General features: G+C 41.7%; 1 non-coding gene across 1 annotated transcript; it reads left to right on the top strand.

Moving 5' to 3' along the window:
* Nucleotides 1-12192: 12192 nt before the first annotated feature.
* TRNAN-GUU (transfer RNA asparagine (anticodon GUU)) lies at nt 12193-12264 on the top strand. The gene has a single exon. It is a non-coding gene; the product is annotated as a tRNA-Asn (tRNA).
* Nucleotides 12265-13109: the final 845 nt, after the last annotated feature.

The raw sequence follows: 13109 nt of genomic DNA, 5'->3' as shown, positions 1-13109 counted from the left end.
TTTTCGCTAAAGAATGTTTACCCTGTATCAATTTCTAGTGGAGTTAGGTCGGTCCAAAGTTTTATTAATTTTTTCCCAAAAAAAAAACACTTTTTCTTTGGTATCCCAAATTCGAATCTTCCGCAGTGTGCAATCATTTGAAGTGCAGTCTGGTTAAACATCCTGTATTTCAACTGATTGCAGACTATGGAAGATTCTCGGAATAATTAAATTATACACTGTGTATTTTACTTCCAAGTAAAAACATATATTCTGTTACTACTCCAACATCTTTTTACAGTTTCTACATGTAACCATGATATTACGTTTTATAATATTGACTTGGTTATTTTCTTCAACCTATTGATGTTACATATATAACTCATATTTTTAACAACCATAAAATTATGTTATAGTCTACTTGTATAATTAAGGGTAGTATTTTAAATAATCAGATTTATGGAAAGTGTTCATTGTGTGTTAGGCTACCTATTTATACGAAATCTGAAGATGCCATTTCATGGCGAAAACTTATGTTTCTTGTAAGTTCAAGAATATATTCCATTTTATGACATAATTTAATGACTTGATGGCTTATAATAAAGGATAAGTAATTTGATGTAAATAAACAAATACAGATATATATCAATTTTCTAAGTTTCGAAGCAAGATGGATGTGATTGTTGTGAGGAATCGATTGTGTATCCTTACACTTCGGCAGTTTAGGCCCATCGTGCGCCCTGCATATGACTAAGTACTACGGATAGCATAGGTGGCATTCGTGAACTCGAAGCTGACAGGTGGGTCACTTTTCCTGGGTCCTGCAGCTTAAAGTCCCATCATGTACTGACGAATCCGAACCCAGAACTCGGAGCCCCAACCCGTTAGAACCTACATCAGTATCGGAAACCCTACTACCCCCAGACCACCCCAGCATATTTCTATTATTACAGGTGAAAGATGAAATGAAAATGAAGTGGAAAATATTGGTGGGATGAAAGAGGAAAACGGGAGTATCCCAAGAAAAACCCTCTCCAACGTGTGTTTTGCCTACTACATTTTTCACCCAGATCTGACCGAAGATCGAACCCGGGTCGTCTTAATGAAAGGCCAGAGCGCTCGCTAGTACTGTAGCCATATCGCGGTATAAGTTTTGTTTATGTTGTCATGGGATTTAGGCGCTAATTCTATGTTTCAAGCAGGGTTTTCAGTGACGTTCGATTCCTTTAACTTTCAAGAGCGGAGAAGCCGCCGGAAAATGCGATGACAGGTTTATCCTGTTTTTCGATTCACTTGTCGATTTTCTATAACCGCGTCTGATTCCTGTCTTGTGATTGAATTATTCACTTCGATGAATACACAAACTTAAAAGCTCGGAACTACCAAGCTTATCATTTTGTGCGAGATCGTGCGTATTTGCTTGTTTTCCGCACAGAACCAATACGCGGTAAGTGTGAAATACCACATTCAGTATTTCCAACGTAACACACATAACAATTTCCCTCTTCTTACCTCTTAAGCGCGATATTCATTTTACTGCTTTAGGCTTTTAACATATTATTTTTAGAGACGTTTAACATAGTAATAATTATAAATTGGAAACTTACCACTGCAATTTCACCTAAATTGCAATGTTAATTATTGTTTTTAAATATTTGCAAAAATTAAGTAAAGTCTACTACTCCACGAAACTTATTGCATTCCTGATACAAGTAACATTAAGGAAGCCGTGAAAAAATCGACAAGATTCCAGATGCCGATGTTATTACTGCAATATGTTATATAAATAATATTGTTAAAATATTAAAATGAAAAATAAATCATTACATAACCTTACCGTTTGTTTTAAGTTCGCATTTATAGACTGGGGGAAAAAAAAGACAGACGTATATTATGTTCTGCTGGAGTATAGTAAACACAGAAAACATTTTATAGCAACAATGTTGAAGAAACATATTTTGGTTTTCCGTAGTTGCCGTCATCAAACAGAAACCAACATGGAGATTTCATTGCAACTAATTAGAAATTCGTCTTTCAGGTATGTAATAAACGATCTTCGCACAAAATAATGTACGATACACGAGCGGTATGTTTGTTTTCATGTTCTCGGAAATTAAAAAAGCTCAACTACGTTTCGCTTTTTCAATCTTTTCCTCGACCATGAAAACGTCAACATACCGCTCTTGTAACGCATATTACTATTACGTCGTTAAAGGTGCGTCCATGCAGTAGTTCCTACCTAATACCTCTCATAAAAACACTACGATTACGTTGAACTTTGCGTTGTGGATGGGTTTTACAGTTAACAATTCGAACTCGTGCGAAAGATCAACTAAACTCACTATGAGTTCATTGAACCTTCTGCCCACCAATGTTACATCTTGCCAGCTCTACGGGTTTTGCCAACGGCTAATACCGTGTAAAAAGTATTCCATATACAGTAACGGTCTTACTAATAAAAACTCTATATAAAGACGTTTAACTGTCTTATACTGTCTTCGATGCTACTTACCCATTAGAGTTCTACGAAATGTTTATTTGGCCATTATTCAGTCTATCATTCAATATGGTACTATAATTGTTTGGGGTGGAAGTACAAAAATTAATCTTAGTCCGTTAAATTTACTACAAAAACGAATAATTAAAATTTGTTTGAAGAAACGTTTCGATTATCCAACTAAATTATTCTTATTAGTTACAACAATGTAATTTATTCGTCACAAAAATAATTCCTTTCTACAATTCACCTTAAAGGCTCTCGTCAACAATTGGATCTTCACTCACACAGTATTCGTTATAGCACTCCACCGACGACAATGACAATTTACTTGGACTATTACGCACAACAATGAACTGTTAATCTTAACTAATATTTACAAAGCACTATTTACAAATCAGAACTATCAGTTCTCAGTTCACAGTTCTTCTATCTCAGTCACTCGAGTTCACAGTATCTCGAACCACAGACCTTCAGAGACAGTTCACTGTACTCGAACTCGGGTCCCTCCAACTGCGGTCCACTGCACTCGAACTCAGGCCTTCGGATGCTGACGCAGATGCGGACGCACACTCGAGTCGAACTCCGGTTGGCTTGCTTGCTCTGGCTTTCTCACTGACTGAATAACTGAAAACTCTGAAACTGCAAACTCTGTCTAGTTCGCTGGCGCCTGCTCTTTTATAGCAAAATCATACTTGCGAGAACCTTCTACAGGTGTGTAGAGAATTATCTCGATATCTCTACAACGACAGACTTCTGGAATATTCGGGAAGGTCGTTCCACATTCACTGCGTTAAATAGCAGCTGCGCGCAGACTCGTCGCGTGACGTAATACACCCTCTCTCTTCTCTCCACCGCGCGACGTCACTCAATGTTCCGTGGAGCCTGTGCGATCTGCTTTCTTGCGGGACGCTGGTCGTGAGTTCGATTCTCACGTCGCTGTCACATTGCCCCCTCCTTAGGACTGCTCGTCTCGGGCAGTCCCTTGGTAGGCTGCTAATCGGTCCAACGTTTGGGGTCCTCCGGCTGCTCCCTCCTTATGGTGGCGCCACCCCATCCTTGGCTTGGCTGGGCAGCGATACTCGTACTGCGTGGGCGCCATCTTGCTCTTCCCCTTGGCCCTCCAAGGAGAGCTCGCTGGCCACGGGTTGGTCCTCGGCGTCCATCAGGAACACTTCATCCCGACCAAGACGGAGTATACGGCGCCGGACGTCCACCGTCGCATCGAGTAACCGCATGGCGTCGAGTCCCAGGACGACGTCCTCGGTGATGTTGGCGACGAACACCCACATCTCCAGTTTCCTTTCCCCCAAGGTCAGGTCCAGGAAGACCTCTCTCTGGATGGGCAAGCTCTCGCCTGAAGCAGTCCGTAGCTCGTATTGGCGCAGCGGCGTCCTCCCAGGTAGGCCACGCACGACGTCTGGTCTGGCGATAGTGAGCATCGCCCCGGTGTCCACCAGTACTCTGCATGGACGGCCTTTTATCCGTCCTTCAGCAATCAGCCCATCGTCGCACCTTCTGTCGACCGGTTTCAGGACGAGCCGAGGGGACGGTGATGATGGCGCCGACGTGCTCCTCCTAGCATCGGCCCCCTCTCTCTCCTGACTGTTGCCAGGTCGGTCGCAACTCCTCCGCAGGTGCCCAGGTTCACCGCAGGACCAGCAGGTGGGCACCCGTCGTCCCCGTTGCTCAGGCGACTGTTGACTCCTCTCAGTGCCAGCCACCTCTCTCTCCGGCCGGTGGCCAGAGCGGTCGCAGTCCCTCCTTAGGTGTCCCGGTCTGCCGCAGGACCAGCAGGTGGGCGCCCGTCGTTTCCGCCGCTCCGTTGACTGTTGGCGCTCCTCGACGTCGGCCACCTCTCTCTCCTGCCTGTGACCGGATCGGTCACAGTCCCTTCTCAGGTGTCCCGGTCTGCCGCAGGACCAGCAGGTGGGCGCCCGTCGTCTCCGCCGCTCCGTTGACTATTGGCGCTCCTCGACGTCGGCCACCTCTCTCTCCTGCCTGTGACCGGATCGGTCACAGTCCCTTCTCAGGTGTCCCGGTCTGCCGCAGGACCAGCAGGTGGGCGCCCGTCGTCTCCGCCGCTCCGTTGACTGTTGGCGCTCCTCGACGTCGGCCATCTCTCTCTCCTGCCTGTGACCGGATCGGTCACAGTCCCTTCTCAGGTGTCCCGGCCTCCCGCAGGACCAGCAGATGGGCGCCCGTCGTCTCCGCCGCTCCGTTGACTGTTGGCGCTCCTCGACGTCGGCCATCTCTCTCTCCTGCCTGTGACCGGATCGGTCACAGTCCCTTCTCAGGTGTCCCGGTCTGCCGCAGGACCAGCAGGTGGGCGCCCGTCGTTTCCGCCGCTCCGTTGACTGCTGGCGCTCCTCGACGTCGGCCACCTCTCTCTCCTGCCTGTGGCCGGATTGGTCACAGTCCCTGCTCGTGTCCCGGTTTGCCACAGGACCAGCAGGTGGGCGCCCGTCGTCTCCGCCGCTCGGGTGGCTTCGGTTGGCGCCCCCCAGCATCGTCGCCGTGACGCTCCTGATCCAGTGCGGTGCTGAGACTCCCGCCGCCGACTTGGCCGCCTCCATCCTGAGGGCCGCCGCCAGAGCTGCGTTGATGGTACGATGCTCTGCCAGGAGTAGCGGTTGTCTGATTTCGGGGTCTCGAACTCCGCTGCCGAAGGTGTAGGCCGCCTCTCCAGCGATGAAGTCATTAGGTAGGCCCCTGAGCGCCTTATGGGCCAGTTGTTCCACCGCCATCGCGAATTCTTGCAGGGACTCGCCTGACTGTTGGACCCTCGTTTTTAGTTGGGTCCTAAATGCTGCAGCAAGTTGATGGTCACCATAACGTCCCTCCAGGGCCGCCATTATCTCAGCGGCTGTCCCATCTTCTGGAACGCTGTGAAGAATCTCCGACGCCTGTCCCTGAAGTGCGGCCAGCAGCTGAGTAGTTTTCTCTGCCGGCGTCCACCCATTGTGCTCTGCGATGGCCTCGAACTGGCGACGGAATATCGCCCAAGACGTCGTACCGTCGAACTTCGGCGTCTTGACGTTGTGATGTCTGGCTGAAGCCGATGGTTCCGCAGGGGCACTATGTGAGGTCCTCAATGCTGACGTCGATCTTTCCACGGCCCGTTGAACTTCCTCGGCAATTATCTGTTTCTGTTCTCTAGCCTGGCGATCCACCAACGCGAGGATGTGTTTGTTTTCCTCAGCGTGTTTGTCCATCACCTCACTCGTCTGCTCTTGACGACGCTCGAGATCGCGGATTTTGCCGTCGAAATGGTCTACATCCTGTCTCAACTCGGCTACTGTCTCGTTTATAGTTGTAAAATTCTGGTTTAGTTTATCCAAATCGGCCTTAAGTTCGTCTTTTACGATGGCGACAATTCCATCTACGTGGGCCGAAACGCTTTCAATTTGCGTAGTGACGTCATCTTTCACTCCGCTTATGTCACTTTTCATCTCTGTTTTCACTTCATTTATGTCACTTTTCATCTCCGTTTTCACATCACTTATGTCGTTCTTGACCTCACTGATGTGCCTGTTCATGTCGTTCATGTTATCTTTTACTTCACTGATATCGTTCTTCATTTCTGCTTTTACTGCACTTAAGTCGTTTTTCAGTTCCGCGATGGCTTGCAGGATCAGCTGTAGGTTCTCCATTGTCGATAATGTCCCGGTTCTGACACCAATGTGAATCTTATTAGTTACAACAATGTAATTTATTCGTCACAACAATAATTCCTTTCTACAATTCACCTTAAAGGCTCTCGTCAACAATTGGATCTTCACTCACACAGTATTCGTTATAGCACTCCACCGACGACAATGACAATTTACTTGGACTATTACGCACAACAATGAACTGTTAATCTTAACTAATATTTACAAAGCACTATTTACAAATCAGAACTATCAGTTCTCAGTTCACAGTTCTTCTATCTCAGTCACTCGAGTTCACAGTATCTCGAACCACAGACCTTCAGAGACAGTTCACTGTACTCGAACTCGGGTCCCTCCAACTGCGGTCCACTGCACTCGAACTCAGGTCCCTCCAACTGCGATCCACTGCACTCGAACTCAGGCCTTCGGATGCTGACGCAGATGCGGACGCACACTCGAGTCGAACTCCGGTTGGCTTGCTTGCTCTGGCTTTCTCACTGACTGAATAACTGAAAACTCTGAAACTGCAAACTCTGTCTAGTTCGCTGGCGCCTGCTCTTTTATAGCAAAATCATACTTGCGAGAACCTTCTACAGGTGTGTAGAGAATTATCTCGATATCTCTACAACGACAGACTTCTGGAATATTCGGGAAGGTCGTTCCACATTCACTGCGTTAAATAGCAGCTGCGCGCAGACTCGTCGCGTGACGTAATACACCCTCTCTCTTCTCTCCACCGCGCGACGTCACTCAATGTTCCGTGGAGCCTGTGCGATCTGCTTTCTTGCGGGACGCTGGTCGTGAGTTCGATTCTCACGTCGCTGTCACATTATTCTGAATTTAATGTATTTAATATTGAACAAATTTATAAGTATACGCTGTTAAAATTTTGTCATAAAAATCGTAATAAGTTTGTATTACAGACACACAGTTATGACACAAGACGAAATATTAATTCAACATTAGTAGAACCTAAATGTCTCACATCTGCTGGTCTAAAGCATAGCATAAATTTTGGCCCTCGGTTGTACAATGCTTTAACTAAATTACACCCAGAACTTCTAACATGTAACCCACTAACATATAACAAGAAAATTAGAAACGTGTTAATATCTTCAATTTGATTAAATAAATTTATAGCCTATGTGTATGAATTAATTAACCTGTATTATATTTGTATTCTATAATTTTGAAATATATATTAGTCCTACTTTTCACGTGCTATATTATTCTTCTCTAGTGTTAATATTATATTATATAATTCCATTGCCGCTGTAATTATATTTTAGTTCCTATTTTATTTTACTTATTTATTTTTATTATTATTATCATTTTTTATTTTAATATATCTGAACTGCGACCGAGCACGAGCGCTGCTCATTCGGTCTCAAATTTTGTTAATACTACTGTATCTTCTTTTTTATATTGCTTGTATTATTTTATTTCTATTTCTCTTGTTTGTTTTGTAATTATATTCTTTATTCTGTATATTTAAATTTAAATAAAAATAAATACAATGAGTAGCTCGTTTATACGTCGTGTGTAAATTCCTTACTAATAATCACTACATACGTCGTGTATAACGGTACAACTGTTACACAGCTACGTCATAGTTTCGTCATTACTTCATTACGAAAGGTAATAGAATATCTGAGGTTCTCTATTGCATCCGGTAAATCGCTCTAGTGTGGCTTGTTAAGTATCGATAGTACAACTGGCTCTAATCGATTACCACACTATATTTTGGTCAAGGAGTACAAGCTAAAGCAATATTATTCTAATTATTTTCTGCTCTTTGGTTTGTTCTTCTTTGGTTACAAGGCATCCATCATCATAAAATGACAGTCGATACGAACAGCTGTTAGAGGGGCGGCCATTTTTTTCTCTATACACAACGCTTAAACAAGGGGTTTCGTGTATATAACTACTGCAAAGCAATTCCCATTGTATAGTTACAGACTGTTTATACATCCATTGCTTATGCATGGTTTATTAGTAAAGTTTTTCGTCTCAACTCTGCATAAGTCTCGTATAAAAACTAAACACGGTTTATTAGTAAGACTGTAAAAGATTTTGTACTTAATCCAGCTTTACTTCTCAAGAAGTCATTGTCACGAATAGCGGAACATCGTGTGGAATGGAAGATGATTATGAAGTAGAGACTACAATAAGTGCTGCTGTCCGGAAATTTTAGTCATAAGCCTTTTATCAATAATAGTGATGATAATAATAACGATAATTTGTTTATTTTTATGTATTTTTTTACTGATATTTATGTGCTGGTCAATAGTTTTTGACCTATAAAAATCCAGCACAGTGATACAAAATATAAACAGTAATAAATTGTACCTACAATAGTGTTTACAAGTGAACTATGTAACAGTATTAGCATGGTAAACAACAGTAGAAGAATAAAGTTTACAATAGTTAGTTCATACAAAAAATAAAACTAGTATAAATTCTAATTAGTGATATACGTAGTATGAATTCAATTCAATTTATTGGATTGTTAGACAAAGGGCTAGAGGTAAAAGGCTTTGTTATATACTATGTAATCAGTAGAAATCGCAGTACACAGAGGGACAGAGAAAACGGCACACATAAAACCAAATTTTTCGTTGTCATAAATGCTCATAGTATGTATTTCTGTGACAATCTCTTAATGTATTTTTTGCAATGTGGAAATACCTTCTCTAATGAGAAAGTAAAACCACTTCCTAGATGGAATTCGATTTCACAGTGTCATACAGACTATTCATCTGATTTTTTGTATTCGACAGATATTGGAGAAAAAATGGGGGTATAAGGATACAGTACATCAGTTATTCATAGATTTCAAAAAGGCATATGGCATGGTTAAGAGAGAAGCTTTATATGATATTCTTATTGAATTTGGTATTCGATTACCTAATGCAGCCGTGGCGAAAATGCGACTCACGAGCACATTGTGGCTCGCAATGATAGCTGTGCATTTCTCTTGCTTCCTACCTCCCCCAACCCTCTCACTCACTGGAATCAAACTCCGTTTCATTTGTATTTGTCTCTGACCTGCGAGTGGTGTATCTTGGCAATGTCTCTCTCGAAACCATGTACCTCTACAAAAATAAAAGTTTCAAGTAGAATGGGAGGACCTATTTTTTTGCTGTCAATATGATGAGAATATTAAATGTATGATTTGTTCACAAGTATTACGAGGAAACGGTTGTATAACATAAAACGGCATTATACTACATGTCACTCATGAAACATTAAACGGTTAAGTATTATTATTATTATTATTATTATTATTATTATTATTATTATTATTATTATTATTATTATTATTATTATTATTATCATTATTATTATCTCTGTACATCGATCCTTTTTCAGCAGATGTACGAATAATGCGGTTAGATCTTCAATTTAAACTCACAGATTTACAATGTGATGTTAAATGAAAGCTAGATGTAAGGACTTGACAAATGTTGTGCTTTACAAATCTTTGCCAAAAAATAAATATCCGAAGCTTCGTTCTTTCGCTTGCTCTGTTGAAGCCATGTTCGCTACAACTTACGTTTGTAAAAAATCATTTCCAACAATTAAAATAGTAAAAACCAAATTTAGATCACGAATACCTTCGTGATCAACTACGACTGGCAGTAAGTGACATAATTCCTGATTTTGAAACTCTGTCGCAGAGACATTCTGAAGACAGTTAATTTTAGGTTGTGATATTGTGTCCTATGTTTTCTTGTTCATTTCTTCGTTACACGTACTAAACATTAGTTTGTAACCTTGTACTGTATAAAATTGTATTTAAGTGCTTGACGTAAGGAAAATGAAAATCCGTTAATAAGTCAGACAGTAGCTTCACTTCCCCTTCGGGTGTCCGCCTACCTCCATAGGTGTTATGCACGTTGCAGGTTAGAGCGTATTCCGAATCTCACCGGTGAGCAATCCGATGGCATCACGGTGTTCCGAATTCCACCGATGACATCATTGATGCTCCACCGGTGTCGCACCGGTGCCATCAGCTTGCAGAGATGGTGGCAGTCTCCATCAGCCGCCATCAGTGAATCTGATTGGTTCTTGTATAGGGCGGGAATTAGCAGACGAATAACATCGTGCACTGTTGTGTCATGGCGGTGTGTTCTGCTTTAGTTCTGCTGTATTGTTTGTAATGAGCACAACGTAAAAACAATATGTTAATGGCTTATGAGCGAACATGTCAACGGACCAGTTGTTACTACCGGTTCAAGAAATAAATTGTTTATGCTCTCTTTTCTTTGAACGAGATGGCAGTACGGAAATTTCGCAAAATTTTGCTAGCGTAGCACAGACAACTTGTACAGTCGCCATGACAGCCATCGATCCTTCCAGCAGTTTTGTTCCTTATTTCGCTGCAACGTGACGTCATTGATGCCACCGGACCGGTGAGATTCGGAATACGCTATATTACAGTGGCTCGGCGCACGATTACATTTTCGCCACGGCAGACCTAATGTGTCCCAGTGAAACGTACAGCCGAGTCCGTATATGTCAGTTTCTGTCTGATGCTTTTCCAATTCGCTTCGGGCTAAAGCAAGGAGATGCACTGTCACCTTTGCTTTTTAACGTTGTATATAATAAATAGGGTGCGGATTTTTATGTGCTAAAAATTTTAATATATTTATTTTTTATGTGGTAAAAAGTACGAAAATATTTGCTAAAAATAAAAAAAATATTTTTTTTTTAATATGAAAAAAAATACCTTACTTAGCTTGAAAAAAAAATCTTACTACGTACTTACCAACCACACTTGAGTGCTAGTAGTTGGTCGAGAATTGCAGTGAACAACAAATGTCATCTCCAAAGTCTCCATCACAAATTCATGTCGATTATCTCTGAACAACGACTTATACTGTGAAAACGATCTTTCCACATCACAAGACGTCAGGCTGCATACTTAAAGAGAGGAATGTCACAAACACAAACACCGTCAATTTCACCTACAGGCACACCCTCCAATACTTGAGCAACTTTACACATTTTTTTTTTATATCCACTGCTTTTCCCAAACATATTCTGGAATTTGTCCCTTAGTAATTGTACTTCTGAACCTGGTAGCGAGTCTAGTTTAATTTCCAAGGCACGCACCTCCCTGTTTCAGACAACAGGTTTTGGATGTTTCCAGTTTTTTTTATGGTGTCACACAAAAAGCTTAAATTTCATAATAGGAAAGCCAAATCGTTTTTTAAATAACCATCCTTCAGTATATCTTGAAGGATATCGATTGACGAAGCTCGATAACAGGGAATCACAACAAGATATATTGCCTTACTTGATAGACATGAGCGAGAGGCGAGAGATTTGTTTAAATTAAATAATGTTCATACCCGAGCTCTTATCTGTTGTGTTTCACAAACAAAGCGTGGAATGAAATCATCTTCAGCAACAATAAACATTCCTAATTATGTGTTGCAAGATCTCTCCTCCTTGTCCATGTTAATTAATTTCTCTAATAATAACATTGATATGCTGCCTAGCAGTTCTCAGAACTTGAGGCGATACTATTACGAAAATGGATCACGGATACACCACACAGCGCTTAGAAACACGGAGCAACCAGAATTCTTAAAAAAGATAACATACTTCTGAGTGATATAATTGATTTAGTTTTAAAATATTTAAAAATTCTTGTAAAAAAATTGTTTAAGTAAAAAAAAACTCCAAAGATTTATGTGTTTATGATAGATATCCTGAAAATATGTATTTACATAATTTTTAGCGAAAATATGTGTTTTTATGTGAAATAAAATTCGGGTTTTAAACTTGAAACTTCATGCAAATCAAGATTTCAGGTATAACTCCCTGTAAAGTTGATTTGAATAATTTCGAGGGAAAAATTGTTCAAATCAACTTTACAGGGAGTTATACCTGAAATCTTGATTTGCATAATACACGTCACTGTTCGTTAACAGAAAACCACAATTTAAGTCACACGGAGTTAGTGTGCACTCGAAGTTGGTTGCTTGACGGTTGTCAGCCCACTTTGAGGTCTGTGGATATAGAGGGAAAAATTGGATCGGTGTCGGTTAGAGTTCCCGGGTAGCTCAGTGGTAGAGCGTTGGTTCGTTAAACCAAAGGTCCCGGGTTCGATACCCGGCTCCGGAACAATTTTTCCCTCGAAATTATTCAAATCAACTTTACAGGGGTTGTACCTGAAATCTTGATTTGCATAATACACGTCACTGTTCGTTAACAGAAAACCACAATTTAAGTCACACGGAGTTAGTGTGCACTCGAAGTTGGTTGCTTGACGGTTGTCAGCCCACTTTGAGGTCTATGGATATAGAGGGAAAAACTGGATCGGTGTCGGTTAGAGTTCCCGGGTAGCTCAGTGGTAGAGCGTTGGTACGTTAAACCAAAGGTCCCGGGTTCGATACCCGGCTCCGGAACAATTTTTCCCTCGAAATTATTGAAACTTCATATTCGGAATTTTTAACTTTGTTAATTGTATTTTATCACACGCAAAAATAATATTTAATTACATAGGAATCCGCTCCTTAATAATAAACCTCCATGACATGACGTCATCACGTGACAGGGCGTTCACATATAAACAACGCTCAAAGGTTCATACTGCGATGGGGTTCGAATTCACGGCAGTGAGTTTCATTCGCCTTTAAACTACATTTTGTAACGTGTGTGCAGGACGGGAGGCTCTCATGTTATACGAGCACTAAAAACTGAATAATCCGCGAATCCATTATCAATTCTGTGCGTAGGCAATTGCCTACAAGGCGTGTGTCCGTGTGTGTGTACGCATTCGAACCAGCTAAATTACTTCTCTCCCGCTGCAAGCAGCGCAAACATCATGGCAGTCTAGGAACAAATGAAATATGACTCTGTAACACTAACGACCCACGACGTTTAAAAACATATTAAATTCTATATTATGAAGCGGCCGACAAACAAAAGCTGTTAGGTAGGAAGATAGGGTAGCGCGCAGGTAAAAA

The sequence above is a fragment of the Periplaneta americana genome, chromosome 4 (genome assembly GCF_040183065.1).
Source record: "Periplaneta americana isolate PAMFEO1 chromosome 4, P.americana_PAMFEO1_priV1, whole genome shotgun sequence".
Lineage (NCBI taxonomy): Eukaryota > Metazoa > Arthropoda > Insecta > Blattodea > Blattidae > Periplaneta > Periplaneta americana.
Note: the sequence above shows the minus strand (reverse complement) of the source record. Positions and strands in the feature narration are given on the sequence as shown.